Below are 21,606 nucleotides of genomic sequence, written 5' to 3'. Positions count from 1 at the left end.
AGCTACTGCGGAGGGAGGGGCAGGATGCAGTGGGGACTGCAGTGTGTGTCCTGGACCATGAGCCTGTAGGTAGTCCACGGGGCGTTCAGTGACGAACGCCTGGATGAGGATGAGGATGAGAGGCCCGTGCAGTGTGAATCTTGAGTCTGCAGTCAGGTAAGTTGAACTGGCACAGGTAAAATATGGCAAGGTAGTTGAGATTCAGAAGTAAACAGAAGCACTGAAAAAAAAAAACAGAGAAGAAGCAAGTTTACGCAATCATGAAGGCCCAAGTGCGTTCTGTTAGGCCAAGTAGTGTTAGGCAGGGTATCTCCTGTGCTGTGTGTGTGCTTGAGATGCACTTTATTTGTCTCTGCATCCCCAGAGCCCAACCTCAAGGTCAGCAGGCACATGGGGACAAGTCTGTGAGCTGTATAGGGCGCCACATGCTGCTTGTCACACCAAAGTTTGTGTGCCCTAGGTCCAAACTGAAACACCAGAGTTTGGAGCAGAGAAAGAAGACACCAACCAAGAAGATGGGAGACGTAGGTTTGTCTCAGGTTCATCTTACTAGCCGGCTGAGGCGTAAGATTTGGGGGGAATGAGGGTGGTAGGGGGCATGACCTTCTTTTTGGTTGGTGGTAGATAACAGTGTGGTGTTTCAGGAATCTTAATCATCAGCCTCCTGGTTCCATCCAGTCTGGGATCTATGGATTTGTGGTCAGCATGGAGTCATCCTCCTCCACCTGGGTGGAGAGTCTTAGTTTCGATAGGACAACTCAAAGAAGTGTGTCCGATTATTAGCTATGTCCCTCAGGAGGAACTAGGACTCCTGTTTCATCACTGAACTATTGTTTCTTGACTGCTTTCCCTGGGTTTGTATGTCCCCTCACTTCCCTCGTTAGTAACTGCTGGAGTCTGCCCTTCGGAACTCAGAGAAGGCCTAGGACAAATAAGAAATGGGGGACACAGGCCCCTAAGAGGGTCCTGCAGGGTCCTCTTCAGTTTCAAGTTCCCCTTTTCTTTGATATTCCTCAATCCTTAAGGGAACAGAGGTGGGTGGGACAAGAAATGGAATAAGGTTTTAGATGGCGAGATTAATGATTAGCTTGGCAGGGGGACTCAGTTTTAGAGAGAATCCATTCATATCTAGGCCACAGGAGCCTGTCTCCTGTATTAGACCTATTCCTGTGCAGGGGCCCAGGCCCTTCTTCAAGTCACTCCCAGCCTGAGGGCAAGTAGTAATGTCACCAACAGCCGCTTTTCCACCACTGTCTGCAGAGTTTAACAAGCTACTCTCTCCTTGAGAGTTCTCCTGCCTCACAACAGGAGCTCTTGTCCTTGGTACAAACCTGCTCCTGTCTGTACCTTCACAGTGAAAGTGTGAACTTCAAAGTCCTCCAAGATCACCTTAGATCACTCAGCCCTCCCTTTCACTCACCCAGCATTTCAACACAATCTAACGGAATCATGCCTTATTTGGAGTAACCCCTGCACTTTGCTACCTCTATGCTTTTGTCCAGGCTCCTTTTTTGCCTGGAATGCCCATGTCCTTTGACTTTCTTATTGCAAATTTTACCCATATTTATGGCCCAGCTCAAAGGCCATCTTTCCCAGGAAGCCCTGCCTGATTTATCACATACTCACCTTCTCTCCCTCCTGGGAAATCTTAGGACAGGTGGCTACATCTCACGGATTTCATTTGTGACTGGTTGCTTTGATCACAGGGTTTTGTGTATAACACATCAGTGTTTTCCTCTTAAAATAAGGGCATTTGAAGGCAGGGATCCTATATCTTTTTGTTTGTTTGTTTGTTTAGTATGCTCATCACCCAACAGAGTCCCTGGCATATAGTTGCTCAATATGTGCTAAAGGAATAGAGGGATGGAGAGAAGGGAATCAAGCGCACTAACATAATGCATAAAGGAAATTTACCCTGGAGGAGTCCATCCTTGATGAAGTGGGATAGCATGATGATTAAAACATGGGCTCTCAAGTCAGTCTGCCAGGCTGACAGACATTACCAGTACTCACTAATATTGAGTCCTCTATTTGAGTCCCCTGGCTATTGAGCAAGGCCAGCCTGACTAGTTTTGGCCAGTGTTCTGTAAACAGAAGTGACATGTCACTTCCAGACCAAAGCATTTAATTGCTAGTGAGACCCTCCAGCTCCTTCTTTGTCTGCCATAGCAACGGGAGCTCATTTATTCCAGATGGTATAACTTCAGTGGAAGTCCCTCTCAGCCTGGGTCCCTGAGTGGTAATGTGAAACAGAACCCTTTTGCCAACCCACGATGAACACGCAGTTTGAAGGAGAAGTGAATCTTTGTTTTGTTAAGATACTGACGTTTTGGAGCTGTTTGTTACTGAGACATTGTTGTGCCCTATCCTGATTGACACACAGCTTCATTGTTTGCTCCTGCTTCATCTTGGATAATGTTGGGGATGAAGAAGTTTTCTTCTACCCTTCTAGGTTCTTCAAACTTGTTTAAGAATTAATTGACATGAGGCAGGTTAATAAGAGCACATCACCCAGAAATTAGTAGCATGTATACAGGGTAAAGATCCAGGAAAACTGAGTAGCTTACTTGACCAAAGCCCTTTCCTTAAATACCATCCTCAGCTAAAGACAAAAGAGGAGATTGAGGGCGGGGAGAGTCAGTTATGGAAAGTTATAGTCACCCAGCAAACAAGGGTGATTATGATACGGGTTTAAGTTTTTGTCTTCTTCCTTGGCAAGAACTTCTAGAGATTTGGTCATCCTACTCTTCCCAGTATGGGGAGGGAGACTCTCTGACAAGTGGAGATTTCTCTTATAGGTGTAAGTGTTTCTTATTCAGTTGCCCAATTACGTCCAACTCTTTGCGACCCCATGGACTGTTTCTTACAAGAGGGCAATTCCTACTTCCTTTAGAGCCTGTCCCAAGTCTACTGTTTCACAGAAAATACCCAGATTAAAACAATACGCCAAAAACATATTTTAGGGGGGCAAATTCTGTTCCCCTACAGTAAGTTACTTTATCTCTCTGCATCTCACTCTCCTCCCTGTGAAATGGACTAGTAGTTCCTTTTCCCATATAAAGTACTTAGTAGAGTTCCCAGCAAGTGAGTATTCAGTAAATGTTAGCTTGTATTAGCCTGGAGAAAGGGGAGCAGTGAGCATACACCCCTTTCCCCTCTGCCCCTTTTCCTTAGAGACATCACAAAAGATGTCAACAATTGCCAAAGGGTAAAAGACCATGGCCTCTGGAATGAGAAGATTCAGGTTAACATCCCAGCAGTGTCTCTTGATGGAGAAGGAAATGGCAACCCACTCCAGTGTTCTTGCCTGGAGAATCCCAGGGACGGGGGAGCCGGGTGCGCTGCTGTCTACGTGGTCGCAGAGTCGGACACGACTGAAGCGACTTAGCAGCAGCAGCAGCAGCAGCAGTGTCTTCTGAAACTCTGATTCAGAGCAGGTCAGCACATCTTTCTGAACTGCCTTTTTCTATCTGTACCATGTTGTGAACACTCAATGAGATGAGGTACACAAAAACCCTTTGTAAATTGCTAAAACCTATTCAAATGTGAGTTGATTACTTGGGTCTATTAACACTCTAGCATTCCACTCCCACCCATCACCACTGTCTGCAGCTTGCATGCCACACACCTTGCTCCTACAACCATACCCCAACCCCTACCCTTGTACACAAGACCCTGGCAGCTCTAACAGTGGCCTGGTATTGATACAATGTTCCCATCCAGCTGGGATGACAGAGACCGTCTTTTTGGTCCCCAAGGTTCTAAAACCAAAAGACCCACTCTGCAAAACAGAAACCTGGGGGAGGAGAGAGATCACTGCATGGCACTCACTTTCCCATTTCCTTTACTCATTGTAATTAACTACACAGAGGCGACCTCCTGGGGAGAGCAGCGCCATCAGTTCCCAGAACTGAACCAAGAGCTTTGTCTTTTTGTTCCTCTCCACATAATACTGCTCTCTTGGTGGTCGCTATGCAAACACATCCTGCATTCATTTGCAAACTGGGGAATATTTCATATTTTGAGACTCAGATAAATGCTCCATCTCCCCAGAAGAGACACCGGTTGGGAGTTCTTTGCAAATAGTCTCATGTCAATCCTCCTAGTCTGGCTGCTCAGTGATATTGTAGCCTGAGGGATGACCAAAACCTTTCTCTTCTCAGAGCCCTCACAAAAATACATGCTTACCTGTGGAGAAGAGAATCTCAAAAATGGAAGGCATCTCTGGAGCCAACTACGGACCCAAAGGAGGAGCCGCTATTCTGCCTCAGAGACAAGCAGGCTTTGCGTCAAGGCCGTCAGGGGACTGGAAAACGGGTGGCTTTTTATGGAGTCTGGGCTTTGGAATCTGAATGTTTGGGCTTCCCTCCAGCTTTCCCAGGCACCAGCTCGATGCCTTTGGGAAAATCATTTGACCTCTTTTGGGCCTCGGTTTTCTCGCTGATAAAAATTATTCCTTCATTCATGCAAAAAATATTTATCGAACATTCCCCATATGTCTGGCATTATTTCAAACCCTGGGGGCCGCATGGAACATTGCAAAGTCCCTGCTCTTGTGGCACTTATGTTATAATGATGTGAGAGGGACAATAAACAGATAAGTGTGTGTCAGATAACGGTAAGTACTTGGGAGAGACACAGAGCTGAGTGCAGGAGATCATGAGGGATGGACTGTGTTGGGTGGTCAGAGAAAGCCTCTGTAAGAGGACAGGTAAACTTGGAAAAGGAATATTCCAGGCAGAGGGAACAGCAGCTGTGAAGATCCTGAGGCAAGAGATGACTTTAAATCATTTAAGGCTCAGCAAGGAATCTGTCCAGGGAAAGTAGAAAGAGGTGGTAGGAGCTCTTATTAGAGAGAAAGATGGAGTCAAACAGATCCAGGAGAACTTGTAGACCATTGAAAGAACTTTGGACATTATTCTGAGATGGGAAAATGAAGTAAATCAAGCCATATATGATTGCTGTTTTCACAGATCAGAAATGGTCGAACATCAGCAATTTTATATGGTTCAACCTAATAGATGTAAACATTGCTGTTGCCGTTTAGTCGCTAAGTCATGTCCAGCTCTTTTCAACCCCATGAACTGTAGCCTGCCAGGCTCCTCATGCAGTATTGTCAATTTATTATTACTAGTTTTTTAAGAAACCAAGTTTTTATATTATTTCAGCAGGATTAATTAAAAGACATTTCTTCCTTCCACTGAGCGCGAATCTTCCTCCTTGCAGTTTTCTCCCAATGCTGTAATTCTGCCTTCAGGGCACTGCTGTCTGTAGTCACCACCCCCTTTTCCCAAACAACTCTTTTGATACTGAAATACAGTTGTCAAGATGTCATGCTTCTTCTGAGATACCTCTTTTCCGAGTTAAATATTTTTGATTCTTCATTTTCTCTTATGATATGGTTTCCTGACTCTTCCACATCTGCCCTTTTGAGTGAGTTTTGAACAACTGCTAGAAAACAACCTTACCCACTTCACCCCACTAGTCTGAAGGACCATTCCCAACCTCAACCCAGTAAGGTTCTCTATGTTCCTTCACTTTCTTACAGTCAGTAAGTACAGACAGTATCTTCTGACTCTTCCCCAAAAGAAGGCGGAGGCCCCTTAACCTTCCGGTGACCCTGAGTACTACCCTTTCCACTGCAGTGAGAATACCAGATTCTCAGACAATAATCCCTAGAAAATGGAATAAGAGGGGTTCCTAGGCCTGGCACCTCAACCTAGATTCTCCAGGCTCCCCCAAGACTTGGAATGCTCTGTGTGGAATGGCCTACTTGGAATTTTTTAATGGCTAGCATCACAGTGTTTCAGACTTGGCTTCTAGGATTTAAGATCTGTTAGCTGTCTGGTTTCGAAACCGTGCAACTCAGATTGGGGCTTGAATCCATGGCCTCTTGACTGAGATCACACACCTGGTCTCAGGAATTAATGAAGCACAGATTCTTGATGTCTCCTTACAGAAAGAATTCAGAGGCAAAGTGATAGGTAAGAAGTGGGTTTATTTAGAAACACTCCGCAGACAGCGTGTGGGCCAGACCGGAAGGTGAGAGCAGCGCCAGGACATGGGCTTGTATTTTCATAGGGGTGGGTAATTTCATAGGCTAATGAGTGGGAGGAGCGTTCTAGCTATCTGGGGGAAGGGGTGCACGCAGATTCTTCATTGTCTCAGCCACCAGGGTAGGGAAGAAGCTAACATTTATTAAGTAAATGTGCCAAGCACTTTCATAAATGTGATTACGTGCAACATTCAGAAGAATGGGCCTTGGAAGCCAGGCCTTACAGGGAATTCCCCATTCTCCTTCCCAGGTCCCACGGGGCCAGCTCAGAAAAGCTCAACAAATAAATCCAAGAAACTTCCAGCTTCAGAGCCCCCAGGCCTCCAGCTCTCTCCTTCTAATAACCTAAAGTACTATTAAGAATCTCTTCACTTATTAAAGCAATTTTTTTTTTTTTTTTGGATGCCTGTCCCTTTGGTCTGACCACATGTCACAGAATGAAGCTGGAATGCCAGATCATCCTTTAAAAGGGCAGCCCCTCCCTAGGGTAGGAAAAGAGAGACAGACCTCATTGTTCAAAACTGCCTCTTTCTTTCTCTTAAAAAAAAAAAATCATTTATTTGGCGGTACCAGGTCTCAGGGGCAGTGTGAGGGATCTTTGATCTTCACTGTTGCTTGCTGAATTTTTAGTTGAAGCAATGGAACTCCTAGTTGCGATGCGTGGGGTATCATTCCCTGACCAGGGAGCAAACCTGCGCCCCTGCATTGGCAACACAGAGTCTTGGCCACTGGAGCACCAGGAAAGTCCCAAGAATTGTCCCTTTCTTATGGGAGGGCATAGCCCCCCAGTGCTGGGCACAGCTTTGCCTTGGATTAGAAACTCCATGGGGAGGAGGAGAACTCCCTGGTGGTCCAGTGGTTAGGACTCTTCAGTGTCACTGCCAAGGGCCCAGGGTTCAATCCCTGGTCAGGAAACTAAAATCCCACAAGCCATGTGCCGGCGGGGCCCCCCCCCCCGCCAAAATAAAAGAGAGAGAGAAAGAAAGAAAAAAGAAAATTCCATGGAGGTAGAAAAACCTTAGGGCAAATGTAGATACTTTGGGAATTCTGGTAGTTTGAGGACAAAAAGTCTAATATTTGAGTTCAACCATGTGGGCTGATTGTGCTCTGAATCAGGGAACTGGGATCCGTCAATGATGATGAACTCCCTGAGGACAGGGAAACATCTTCATACTTATCTGTCAAAAATCAGGGGGAATTTGGACCACTGAATTGTGAGTTTGCTTCTAAGCACTAACAACTAGGATTCCATGATTCTGATATCTTCTAGGGATACCAACCTAGTGGCAATGAAGCAACATGGATTTTCAGGACAGTACATGTCCAAATGCTCCTCGCCAATTTTCCATTCAGAACACTTTGCTTCTGTGCAATATTTATGGCAAACTGGTAGCAAGAGGAAGAATGGAAGTTTTTTGACCCTGAGTCCTTCCCACCAGAACTTACTTCTTTCATACTTGGCATGGACTTAGTGTAACATCTCTGACTCCTAGGCCTCCATAATTACAGGAAAGAAAAAGAAAAAAACAAAAAGTCAACTCATTCCTATTTAAAGACTCAAATCAGGAGTTATCTCTTCTGGGAAGACCTCCACTCCTATGACAAATAAGTGATAACTTGCTCGTCATCCCGAAGCATCCCCCTAATACACTCCCCTCCATTTGTGCCTGTCATTGTTATTATACCCAGCACAGCTTGCCAAAGTATTGACACTTTAAAAAGGAATTGTGGTGCCAGCTGTAAAATTAAAAAAAAAACAAAAAAACAAAAAACTTCCTCCTTTCCATAATATGGTGCCTTCCAGCTAATAGCCAAACTCTTTCCTTCCATTCCCAGCTAAGTTTCTGGACATCCAAGGCCTGAACTTTCCTGCTTTTATCACTTCACCCTCTGAACACACTACAGTCTATCTTCTGATCCTGCCAAACCTTCCAAATGGATCTTGCTCTAGTCATCAGATCCAGTGGTCACTTTTCAGTTCTTTTCTTCTGTTATAGTGTCACTTTAAAAGTTTTATTTATTTGGCAGCCCTGGGTCTTATCTGCAGCATTTGGGATCTAGTTCCCTGACCAGGGATCAAACCCCAGCGCATTGCATTGAGAATGCAGAGTCTTAGCAATTGGGCCATAAGGGCAGTCCCTAGGATCATTTTTTTCAACGTGGTTGCCTTGGATCCTAGTTGCAGCTCCTGAGTTCTTCCTTGTGTCATGTGGGAGTTTTTCATGCCACTCTCCAGTTGTGGCTTACAGACTCAGTGGTCACAGCACTTGGGCTCAGTTGCTTCAAGGCATGTGGGATCTTAGTTCCCCAACCAGGGATTGGATCCACTCCTGCACAGCAAGGGGGATCCTTAACTACTGGACTAGCAGGGCAATCCCACTAGAATCATTTTTTTTTTAAACAAAAATTAATCATGATTTTCATACAAATACAACATAAATGTGTCGAAAACTGTATTTAATCATTAATGAGAGAGATACAGTTAGATGTTTCAACTGGTTTAAAGGAAAATTCAAAGTATCACACTTAGATAGGTCAACCAGGACTTCTGAAATGAATCTTTGTCCACGAGGCACTAATCAATTGCACTCTACCATACACAACTTGTTTGCATTTCGATGGACAAGAATCATTTGCATTATTAGTTTTCCACAACTTAGAGGGTATAAAACAGCAAATAGACAGTGAAGAACAGAGATAATCTTGATGGGGAAGTTAGGCAGGACATCCATCCATCTTTTTTTCTCCCTTTTAAAGCCTTTCCCGGTACCCCCTTGACCTGTCTACTAATGACCGTGCCTAAAACTCTCCCTTTTGCTCTGCAGTGTCACCTCAAATTCTCCTATACCTGACTACTCCTTCTCAGCAGAAGTAGGCTCTTCCTCTATCTGTCCCTTAAATACACGTAGTATCCAGTGTATTGTCTTGGACCCTCTTCTCCCTCTACTCAGGCTTTTGAAGTTAATCTCATCTATTCTTTTGTCTTTAAGTCACTAGAGTTACACTGATGACTCTCAACTTTCTATCTCCAGCATAGCTTCCTTCAGAGTCGCAGGCCCTACATTTTTTAAATACTTTCCCAGAACCTCAAATACAGCATGCTTTACCTACAAATCCACCTTTTCTTCCTTGGATAAAGTCACCTTTTATCCACTTACTTAATCTAAAACCTTGGGAAGCAGGCTTATCTTTTCCCCCTTCCTTCTGTCTCATATCCAATCAGTCACCAAGACCTGCAGATCCTGCTTCCTTGCTGGTGCTGAGTCTTGCTCCCCATTCCCATTATGCTTGCCTTGGTTCAGGCTTTCTTCACTTGTCTGGATTAATACGGGAGGACTTCCATCTGATCTTTTTGTCTCCAGGCTGATTCCGTCTAATCCATATTTGACTTGGTTGCTAAACAATCGTCTAAAATGCAAATCTGATGTGATACTCTTGTCCCTGAAATCATCCCATGCATGGCCCCCTGTCAAGGTCAGAACAAAATTAAGCCCATTACAAGTTAGTTGAGGGCTCCATGAACTGGCCCTCTCTGTCGAGCCTCATGTCTGGTTCAGTCCATTTCTAGGATTTTAGGAGAACACTGGTAAGTCTATTTACAGTCCCCCATTATGTGGGCCATGCCATTTCCTGCCTCCTTTGAATGGGTTCTCTCCTTGAAAGAGGGAGAGAACTCTCTTGTTCATCCCCCTTCACCTTTTCTAAGCTAACCCCTGGGCTTCACCTCCTGCCTGGAGATTTTCTCACCTCCTGTACTGTCTTGATATGGGTTCCTCATGGGTGCTCTTTTCCTGCACCCCTATCTCTGGATGCAGAGTCACAGACAGGTTTGTGATTGTTGGCCTATCTCAGGAAAAACTCTGGCTCCCCTGCTTTTTTTCTTTCTATGCACTCAGCACACTGGCTTGTCACTGTTTACTTGAGTGGCTTCTTCATGAGACTGGGAGCTCCTTGCAGGCAAGGACTAGGCTCCATATGTACCCCTTTCCCCACTCGTGTCTTCTTCCTACACAGTTTCTGAGGATGGCTAATCTCCCCTGAGGAGGTTTGGAAATCATGTAACTCAGACTGGGACTTGAATCCACAGTCTTTTAACTGAGATCACACACCTCATCTCAGGACCTATTGAAACTAGGTTCTTGATGTCTCATCCCAGAAAGAGTTCAGTGAGAGACAAGTGATAGGTAAGAAGTCAATCTGTTTAGAGAGAGTCATTTCAAAAGGTGAGAGGCCCCCAAATACGGGGTGGTTAGTTTTTATGGGCTGGGTAATTTTCATAGGCTGGGCTTCCCAGGTGGCACTAGTGATAAAGAACCTGCCTGCTAATGCAGGAGACATAAGAGCTACAGGGTTCGATCCCTGTGTTGAAAAGATCCCCTGGAGGAGGGCATGGCAACTCACTCCAATATTCTTGCCTGGGGAATCCCATGCACAGGAGAGCCTGGTGGGCTACAGTCCATAGGGTTGCAAAGAGTCAGACATGACTGAAACGACTTAGCACGCACATAATTTCATAGGCTAATAATAGGTGGGAGGATTATCCCAACTATTTCGAGGAAGGGGCAGAGATTTCCAGGAATTGGACCACTGCTCATGTTTTGATCTTTGATGGTCCTCCTGGTAATTGTCACGGTGCTGGTGGGTGTATCACTTAGCATGCTAATGTATTACAATGAGCATGTAATGAGGCTCAAGGTCCACTGGAAGTCAGATCTTCTACCATCTTGGACCTAGTTGGTTCCAACCAGTTTTTGTCATTTTCTGTGGCTATGTCATTCTCCCAAAGACTGTGCCCTGCCCCCTTCCCTCCTGTCTCAGATTCAGCCAATATGTAACATCTATGTATAGTTCCTCTGCCCTATATAGAATCTCAAGGTAGAACAGGAATTGCAGGAAGCCAATAGTAAGTGGAAGAAAAGAACCTGTGATGAATTGATTCGGATCTCTAGTTTCATTTTTTACACCCATCCATTGTTTCATTCAGTGCCTCCGTGCTAAGTCTCTGGGTATACAGATAAGTAAGTAAAGCTTTCAGCCCTTCAGAAATGTGCAGTCAAATAGCAGAGACCTGTATGCACGTAAATGTAATATGTGATGTAACTGCTAGATACCAGGAATCTGAACACAGTGCCACCTTAGCAGAAAGAAGAAAGCCATTGCTTGTAACTGTTGGGGGTTCAGAGTGAGAACTGCTGCCCTCTGACAGGGACTGGAAGTATGAGAAAGCCTGCTTTTTCAAAAGCAGAAAGGCATTCCAGGCAGAAGCAAGTGACCCAACAAAGACAGAAGCTCTTGGTGTCGTTTTATCCTGGGATCAGCCAACAATCAAAAACTTGTCTGTGGACTGGATGCAGATCGGCATACGGGTGCAAACCGGTGTTTAGAGTTTGGAGATTCTCCCAGACCTATCCCCATGCGCCCTTGACCTCCCGGGCACCCGGTGCAGCCACCCACGCCAGGATAGGGACTCTAGGCTCCGGGAGCGGTTGGGGCGGGCGGCGCTGCGGACCCGGCGGGCACCGCGGCGCTGCCTCTGCCCGCCGGCAGCCGGGGCCTCTCGGTGCGCCTCTCCACGCCTGGTTTATTATGCACGAGGCAGGCAATTTGCCTTCCGCCCCGGGGACCCATCTCGGAGACAAGAAGGTAGTTTGTTCTCTGTAATGGCTTCTGCTGGAGTGTGGCGGGGCAGAGGCGCGAGGCGGGAGCAGGGAGTTCGGGCGGGCGGGCGGGGAGCCGGGAGTAGGGAGCAGGGAGCCGGGAGAGGAGAGCCGGGTGCGCAGGGCGCCTCCCAGCGGCCACTCGGAGCCCGAAGCCAGAGCGGAGGAAGCCAACTCGTTTTCTCTACCCTTCTTTCTGCTGTTTTTTTTCTTCTTAAGCTGTTTCCTTTTTCTCCCATTTCCCTCTGTCTTTCGGCTTCATATTATTTGAGCCTCACTTAGTGTTTCCTTCCCTCTCCCTCGATTCCTCCCTATCACTCTCTTCTTTGTGCTGGGACCGGAGACGAGAGGGGTAAGAGGCATACAGGGATGATTAAAACAGTCATCTCTCCCCGCGTTGAATTCAGCCTCGCCCGGTGAATTTGGCTCCCTCCTTTCCTGGTCTCAGCCACCTCTGCCGCGCTTTCCCCCTTTGGCATATTCCTTTTCAGTTTCGTAGTCAGTTCTAATCTCTGTCCCTATGCCCTCAGGAAGACACCCTCAGTACCCTGCCTATCATTTCCAGGGGGTGAAAAATCAAGATTGATCCCAAGGAACTTCCCTGGTGTTCCAGTGGCTAAGACTGGGGCTCCCAATGCAGGAGTCCCAGGTTCAATCCCTGGTCAGAGAACTAGATCCCACGTGGTGCAACTAAATGTGTGTACTGCAACTAAAGATTCCAAATGCCAGAGCAAAGATCCGGAGTGCCCCAGACTAAGACCCCATGCAAACCCCTCTCCTCCCCCAAAAAAGGACTGATTCCAAGAATGAGCATTTCCTCCTCATTCACCTGAAGTGTTTCCTTACTGAAGCCAAAAGTCTTCTAGGACAGAGAGAAAGAGAGAGAGTAAAGAGAGATTGAAATCCAGAGACTGCCAGGCTGGCATCTCTTGGGATTATCTTCTCCCAGTGAGGGTTGACTAAATCAGCCACTTGACCACCTTCTCAACTATAAGTTTCATTCACAAGTCTCAGAAAGAAGGTGGAAGTTGCCTGTCTCTTTCAGAATTATTCCCCGAGATTTCATCACCTCCAACCTCTTTACTGCACCATCAACACCACCAGTTCAGGCAATGGAACTTGTGTCCATGCGGGCATCTGCATAGCAGGATATGAGCGCTGAGTGAGCGGCGAGTGCTTGCTGTTTACATTCAGGTGGATGAGCTGTGTGCTCCTGATCCTTTCCTCCTCTCTGAACCTCAGTTCTCTCATCTGTAAAAAATAAAAAGGTTGCATTGGATGGGCTTGGAAATCCACAAACTGTGCTAATCCGTGACTCTGTTAGAGGTAGAGACTGTCCCTAATATCCCAGGTAGGAGACTGTCCTCTATGGTCATAGATTCAGGAGGGTTCTCTGTACAAGGGGAGCCTGTGAATGGAAGGGAGTGTCAGGGTAGGAGGGGCAGGGAAGAAGGAGCAGGAGTCTTCTGGGGCAGATGTGTCTGAAAGAAGCAGGGGATGAGGAGCTGGGCTGGGATGCAAGTGTAGCCTCGGGAAGAGAGTGTGGGGACTGGGAAGGTTGGAAAGTGAAGGGCTAGGGGTTAAAGCCCAGAGCTTGAGGACACCTTAGGTGATGTTTTCAGTGTGGAGGAAGTTGAAGGGCTCTCAGGGAGCGAGGAGGGAGTGGCAGGAGGAACCAGAAGGGCCCCAGCAGGCCTGGAGGAAGAGAACAAGAGAGGGCCTGGACCAGGGGTTGAGCAGGGACAGTGGTCTCTGAGCCTCAAGGACATGTGATTTGGAGAGTCAGGAGGAGCTGTGTTGTGGGGGACCTGAACCTTCCTGCTGAATCCCTTCCAAGCCTGCTGTCATCTGAGGACCCTGTGCCCCGAGGTTTACTGGACTTTCTTATTCCAAAGAACTTGTGATTTATGCCCAAGGGGTCTCCTCCTCCTTCTCAGGAAAGGATAAGTGGTTTCTTGTGGAAAGGCAGGAAGACCCTGGGTGTGTGTGTTTGTGTGGGGGCCGGTGTATGTACAGCAAGGTCTGTGTAGGGAATGGGGACGCACATATGGACTGGGGTGTGCCTGGATTAGGGCGTGGATGTGTGTGTGTGTGTGCACGTGCGCCCACAGGAATGGGGATGCTGCTAGGGCTGCGTGGGGCTTAAAAGCACCTGCCAGAGCCCAGCCACAGCTCTGGGAAAAGAGGGAGGAGCCAAGGGAAGGTTGGGAAGCGGAGAGGAGTGATATAAACGGAGCAGGCCCAGGCTGCAGGGCGGAAGGAGAATGAATGGGCCTGACAAGGAGGAGGAACCTTTCCTCAGTTACCCATCTTAGGAAAGAGAACAAAGGAACAGGGAGGAGGCACAGCACAGAGGGAGAGAGGAGCCAAGTGGAGGAGGAGGATGGGGGAGAGGGCAGGAGGAGAAGGGCAGAGCTTGTCGGAGACTGATCCGAGAAGGCGAGGCTCATTCAGCTCAGTAATACTCGTGTACCTGCCCTGGGCGCTGTGAGGCTGGGGAGGGAAAAGGCGGTTCCAGCCTTTCGGGTGGTGGAGATGCAACCACAGGTGATCCCACTATGAGATGGGGTGGGAGAAGCTGCTAACCTCGCCTGGGATTTCAGAGGAGGCTCTAGGGAAGAATGAGCAGCATATTGAGATACATGATCTAGATACAGCAAGAGGAAGAGTGTGGCAGGCTCTGAGCTAAAGAACGTGGTCCAAGAGAGAACTATCGATCACAGAAGCCTCCTCACTGGAGCTCTCCCTGCCCCTCGATAGAGGACATCAATCACTCAGTCTTGGTGGGCTGCCCAATATGCCGCACATATTCTGCTCTGCTCTTTGGTGATACAGACCAGTCTATGTCACACTCAGTGCCAGACCTTCCACTGATGCTCAATAGATGCCCCACGAATAAATGACCGAACAAGGACAATATTTTGTTTTTAGTTTTATTGATGAGGGAGTCAAAGATGTCCCTCAGCTTTGGAAGAACTGAAACTAAATTCTTTGTAGATTCTCTGGGTTTAAACAGTCCGTTTTTCTCTTTCTTAAAAAAGAAAAAAAAAGTATGTTCATAGGTTTGATTTATTTTTATTAGCTTTCATGCTGGTCAACATAAAATAATTATAAGGATACAGTGAAAATCACCACCATTTAATTAATTTATTTAAAGTTTAGAAAGCTTGTAGGCTATATACATTATCTTCCACGTTTTCTCCTGGGAACATTAAAAAATAAAATCCTGTCATGCAACAGAAAAAGTTTTAATCGAAAGAAGAAGAAAAAAGGGGAAGATAGGGGAAGGAAAAGGGCGAAAATAGTGGGTGTGGGGAGAATGCAGGCAGGAGTCTGGGAGACGGAGAGACCCTCCCCCTATCCGTGAAAAACTGCAATTTCCACCAGCTCCCAAGAGCAGAACGAGGGGCGCCAGTTGGGACCCCTCCAGGCTCTGGGCGGCTTCTCCTCTAGAGGGCGCAGCAGAGCACCTTGTGTCGTGTCCGCACGGTCCCTGGGGCTCTGGCATGTGGCCTCTCATAGAGCAACTAGCTTTGGACGAGGCGCGGGGAGCGCACTGACTGTCCCTGCGTCTATCATCGCCTAAGAGAGCCACGACACAGTCCAGAGAAGCCTTTGCGCTTCAGCCAGGGCCCGCCCCAGTCCCTCCCGGCTCCACTGTCCGCCCAGCTGTGGATGAGTAATGGGTCAGCCGCGCTCAGCATAGCCCGCTCCCGCTCTTCCACGCCCCCTGCCCCCGCCCCGCCCCCGTCCCCCCTCCCCCACACGCAGCGTCTGGAGGTTGCCATACTCGGAGAAGGGTAAGGCCGAGCACAATTTGTCTCTGTGTAATTATCTGTCAGGTACAGCTTGTGAAGCCTCGGCCACCTCCCCCCAACCCTGCAAGAAAATAAATTACACACATGCACCTGGAGACACGGATGGCACGACGCTGCCCTGCGTCCCGCAGCGGGCTCATCTGTGGGAGGAACGGGCGGCTCAGGCGAGCCCCGGACTGCTGATACCTGCACTGCGGCCGGACACCCATCCTCCCTCCTCCCGGCCCTGACACGTTTGCTTTCATCTTTTTCAGCCCGAGTGCCTCGCCTGGAGAGAAGGGGAAGAGCCATTTGGCCGCTAAGAAGTCATGGATGCTGAGAGGGAAGGAAAACAAATTCTTAGCCCTTTCTGATAAGAGGAGTTGGAGATGGGAGAATGGCCTGAAAGCTGCCTGTAATTTCTAAAATAGACTGTAAGGCGACTACGATGCAATGACTGACTCTTCTCTGTGACCGTGATGGCGGCCAGTGTACAGTCAGTGGATCTGGGGCCCATGCCGAGCTCTTTACACACGTTGTTTCACGGAGCTCCGCCAGGAAGCCCTGTGGGATGGGTGTTTTTTTGTACCCCCTGCGGAGATGAGGACTCGGAGACTCAGAGAAGTTGAGTGACCTGCCCTCAGTCACACAGCTGGTTGTGCCTGACTTGAGGCCAAGCTCTTCACTATTATGGGGTGGGGCTCCGCGGAGCTTTAGCCCTTGAAGACAGAGGGCAGGAGATGGGCTGTTGCGCATTTCTTGTGTGAGCTTCTGTTTCTTCCTCTTTAAAATATGCACAATACGGTCATCTTCTCTGAATTCTTGTAACAGTTAAACAAGATAGCAAGTCAGAGTAGGAGAAAGGAGATACCGCACCCTTCTGCCCTCTCTCCACTGTCTCTCTCTCTGCAGGGAGCTTGGTGCTATGAGCCTCGTTGGACACAGACACCCCTGAGGACTCAGAGGAGCATCTGGGGTCAGGGGGCCTGATCCCTTCTGTGTGCAGGACTCTACTGGCAGTCTGGTGAAGCCGATGTTCCCAAATGCATACACTGAAACATCCAAGATTACGAGGGAAGCCAATTGTACTGAAATACTGCTACTGAAAGAGTTAAACACACACACACACACACACACACACACACCCTAAATTTCTGACAGAGTAATCTACCACTGTCTTTAGCAAGGCATACAATAACCAGATCTAGCAGCAGATCTAATAACTACCATAATTTCCAAGTTGTGATGAGTGCAAATAATATTTCAAGAGACCTGCAGCAACTGAGAGAATGTGAAAGCATCTTGATTTCAGTTAGTGACAGGAGCACACTGCTAATCCAACTGCGGCTCATAGTGGAGAAATCGTAAATTCACTTAGAGGTTAGTGAGATGTATCACCCTCTCCAGTTTGTTCCCAGAACCCATTGCCCCCTAAAATCTATCCATGGATCCAGGTTAAGAGTAGAAGTGACGGGCTGAAATACATGTTAGTGTGAATTACAAAGTACAAGTTAAGAGTAGACAACTGGGGAGACAGGCCTTCCCTGGTGGCTCAGATGGTAAAGAATCTGCCTGTAATGTGGGAGACCTGGGTTCGATCCCTGGGTTGGGAAGATCCCCTGGAGATGGGAATGGCTACCCACTACAGTATTCTGGCCTGGACAATTCCATCGACAGAGGAACTTGGCAGGTTACAGTCCTTGAGGCCTCAAAGAGTTGGACATGACTGAGCAACTTTCGCTTTACAATGGGGGAGATCAAATGAAGCCTTCCTTGAGACAGAGAGGTCTGGCAGCACTTGGGCCTTCCTTTGCCTTGTGTTTATACACAGAATAAAGGTATATTTGGGAATATACAAGGTGTATCTATGAATGAAGCAACCAAGGAGTAGGGTGGTTCAGGAATCTGCTCGAGAGCCCTGAGGAATAAATGGAAGTTAGCTCAAAGTCTTCAGTGCCCCAGATTCTGGTCCTAGGTGGTCTCCACCTCACTGTGGCCCCTTTTCCCTCCGCCTTCTGTTGGGCTCTGCTCCCCCCTCACCTCCACACTGCCCTGTGCCCTCAGCTGCCACCTGGCTTGTGTGGCCCCACACGGCTCAGTGCTGCACAGCTGTGGGCTGTGAGGAAACTGCCTGGGAGGGTTTGGGCTGGGTGCTAGGAGGGAGTCGAGCTCACAACAGTGGTGGCAGGTCCTTAAAACTGAAGAGTAAGGCCAATTTGCATTTCAAGAAAAAGCCACCTGTATTTACTAGAGGTCAAGGAAGTGGGGGTCAGGAGCCCTCAGGCTGGATAAAGTCAGCCTTGCAAAGTGGTTGGTGATGGAGCTGCCCACATGCCATATCTGAGATGTGAGCTGGAGGTTGTGATTCCTTCACCACCCCAGTCTTCTGAGGCTGCACAGTGGAGAGAATGGAAACCTTGGACTCAAAGGGTCTGGCTGTACCCCTGACTTGCTTTGAGATCTTGAGCAAGTGACTTCACTTCTTTGGGCCTGTTTTCTAGCTATGAAAGAAGATGAATGAGAATGTCTTCCTCTCTGTTCTCAGGAGTTGGGGAAATGTGAGCAAAACCACTTTGTAAGCTATAAAGTGTTACATCGGTATTAATTCTCATTAACGGAAAAGTGCGGTTCTTCTCAGGTCACATTTGTATGGTTGTCTTCTGGAGCCATTAAATCAAGAGACCCAGAAAACTCTAAGGAACTTGATCTTGCTCAGTCACTGGGCCTTTCTCATCCAAGTTAAGCATATATATATATATATATATATATATATATATTTTTTTTTTGGCACACATACAAAAAGACTTACATATCTATATGCATATCTATCTATCTCTCTATATATATCATGCATATGTGTTAAGTCACTTCAGTTGTGTTCGACTCTTTACAACCCCATGGACTACAGCCTGTCAAGCTTCTCTGTCCATGGGATTCTCCAGGAAAGAATACTGGAGTGGGTTGCCATGCCTTTTTCCAGGGGATCTTCCCAACCCAGGGATGGAACCCGTGTCTCTTATGTCACCTGCATTGGCAGGCAGGTTATTTACCACTAGCATCACCTGGATTTACCTATTTGGCTTTTCCTAAGATATAAAATTATTAAAAAGCTTATAGCACCTCAGACTTTACAAAGATTCTTTACATCATTCTCCTTCGAGCCTCATAATCCTATGAGATGGTTATGCTTTTTTCTTCTTTACTGATGAGGAAACTGGGGCTCACTTATGCAGGGAATTAGTGGCCAAGTGGGTCCAGCAATCCATTTTATGACTCCTAGCATTTGCTTTCATTGACATTAAGACAGGCTTATGGAGCCAGCACTGACAAGTTGGGGACTTTGGGAAGGTCATGTACACACTGCTGTATTTAAAATCTATAACCAACAAAGAGCTACTGTATAGAACATGGAACTCTGCTCAATGTTATGTGCCAGCCTGGATGGCAGCGGAACTTGGGGGAGAATGACTACATGCATATGTATAGCTGAGTCCCTTCGCTGCTCACCTGAAACTATCTCAACATTGTTAATCGGGTATACCCCAACAAAATGTTTTGGGTGTTAAATAAATAAACGCTAAACAAACAAACAAAAACGAGGGTGGGGACTGGGGAGGTTATACGACTTTTGAAATCTTTACTTGAAAACAGATCACTGGGACTCTTCAGGGTTGTTTCAAATTTCATCCACAGGGTTTATCATCCCTGTTGCCAGGTTGGCTGCCCTTACTGGTTGTTGGAGAATGTGACAGAGGTTTCAGGGGCTTCCCTTGTGGCTCAGCTAGTGAAAAATCTGCATGCAATGCGGGAGACCTGGGTTCGACCCCTGGGTTGGGAAGATCCCCTGGAGAAGGGAAAGGCTACCCGCTCCAGTATTCTGACTTGGAGAATTCCATGCATGGACTGGATAGTCCATGGGGTCCCAGAGTTGGGCATGACTGAGCAACTATGATTTTTCTGGCAGGTCAGCTCCCCGTACTAGTTGTTGGAGGAATGTCACAGAGGTTTCAGGGAGACACTCTCTGAAAGGAGGCATTCTCTGAAGTAACTTTTTCTGTTCTGAAAGCGCCAAGCTTATTTTTTGTCCTGAGTGGGCGCTGCTGTTCTACCTGCGGGGCATGCTGCCCTCAGGTGGTGACAGAGGTAAACTACAGACGCACAAAGGTTTCTGGGCCCTCTGTGTGGCACAAGGCAGTCTAGTAGAACTGTCACTCTTTGTTTGCTGACCTTGGTATGGGGATCTGCCTCAGGCACGCAAGGGGACTTTGTGCCTGCAGACGCTGGCTTCCAGTAGCATCGCATCTTCATACTCCACTATGCTTCATCCCCCAGACTCTAGGGTCTCTGAAGTGAAAGTGTGAAAGTGTTAGTCATGTCCAACTCTTTGAGACCTCCTGGAGCCCACCAGGCTTCACTGTCCATGGAATTCTCCAGGCAAGAATACTGGAGTGGGTAGCCATTTCCTTCTCTGGAGGATCTTCCTGACCCAGGGATCGAATGTGGGTCTCCCACATTGCAGGCAGATTCTTTACCTTCCCAGAGAAAGCCAAGAACAGATCTGAGGTGAGGTTGGAGAGGCCATTGTTCAGGAAATACAATACCAGGAGACCTTGAGCAGATGTTTTGCATTTTATCTGGAGTACCTTTTCTTTTAGTCTCAAACTATCCTGTGAGATAATATGCCCATTTTGTAGATAAGGAAATGAAGACCTAGAGAGTTTAAATTCCTACTTCTCAAACTTTTTAGTTTCATTATCCTCCTACACTTTTAAGAAGTATGGAGAACCCCAAGGAACTTTTCTTTATGTAGGTTATATTTATCCATGTTTGCAATATTAGAAATTAACACTGAACTTTAACAAGAACTTATTGATTCACATAAAATAACAACAAACTTATGTGTTAATATAGATAAATTTTAGAAAGGAGGAAGAAAAGTACTGTTTCACAGTTATGCAAATCTCTCTAACTCTTGACTTATTAGAAGACATGTCATGTACTATCTCAAAAACTCATGAGGGAATGAGAATGAAAAAGGAAAATAAGAATTTACTGTATCTATGAAAATAGTTTCAATCTTTTGATTTCCTGAAAGGGTCTTGGGGGAGCCCCAGGGATCCCAGGATCATACTTTGAGAGCCACTGGCTTAAATAATTTGGCTGTGGATGCATAGCTAGCGTGAAGTGGTGGAGCTAAGATTTCACCCTGCGCTTATCTGATCTGACCTGTTCTGGCCTCTCTTCCACACTCACTGTTTCCCTCACTTCCCCTCTGGGCATCAGGGGCCTCTTCTATAAAATGAGAGTGGGGTTCTGGATGGCCTAAGGCCCTTCTGACGCTGACGCTTCATGGTTCAGTCCAGACGGTGGCAGCTGATTCCCAGGCTGTAGCTGGTTTAGGAAATCCCCAGTGTTTGAGCTTCAGTCGGCTGGAACAGTTAGCGCACCTAACGGACTGGAGAAAGAGCAGTGGTGGGGGGGGTGTGTCTACTCCCACCTGCACATCCTTCTGGAAAGACAGCTCCGAGAGTTTTAACTTTTCCAAGGAAACAGCTTGTAGTATCATCTGTTTCAGCCCCTGACACAGGTCTCAGGGCCAGGAGAATGGGAAGAGGCAGAGGTCCTCATCTCTACTGCCTGATTTTAGACCAAGTCCTAGGATGTACCTCTCTGGATTCCACTCTCCCTTAAAAACTATTGAGCAGAGAAAGGTTTACAAAAGGGCATTTCAAGTGGAAGGAATAGAACGAGCAAAGTCACAAAAACAGGAAAGTACCAGAAATTTCATAAAGTTTTGTTACTCAGCTGGCATTTTTACTGGTCTTCCCACTCAGTCTCTCCTTCCATTCGCCTGACGCATTGACTATGTCAGAGTAATCTTGTTTAATGTTTATTTCACTTGTCACTTCCCTTGTCAAAAATCTTCACTGGGTCCCCCTTAGTTGAAATCCAGCACTCTCGTCTGGCATTCAAGGCTCTTTCCCACTGACTGGTACTCTATTCTAGACCTGATTTCCCATTGCTTCCCTTCATGCATTGTTTGCTTGACTCACTGTCCCTTATGTCTATCACATGCTCCTTCCCACTCCTAAATCCA

This window comes from Oryx dammah, unplaced genomic scaffold (genome assembly GCF_014754425.2).
Source record: "Oryx dammah isolate SB20612 unplaced genomic scaffold, SCBI_Odam_1.1 HiC_scaffold_28, whole genome shotgun sequence".
NCBI lineage: Eukaryota > Metazoa > Chordata > Mammalia > Artiodactyla > Bovidae > Oryx > Oryx dammah.
The sequence above is the reverse complement of the archived record's forward strand: the minus strand, read 5'-3'. Positions refer to the sequence as shown.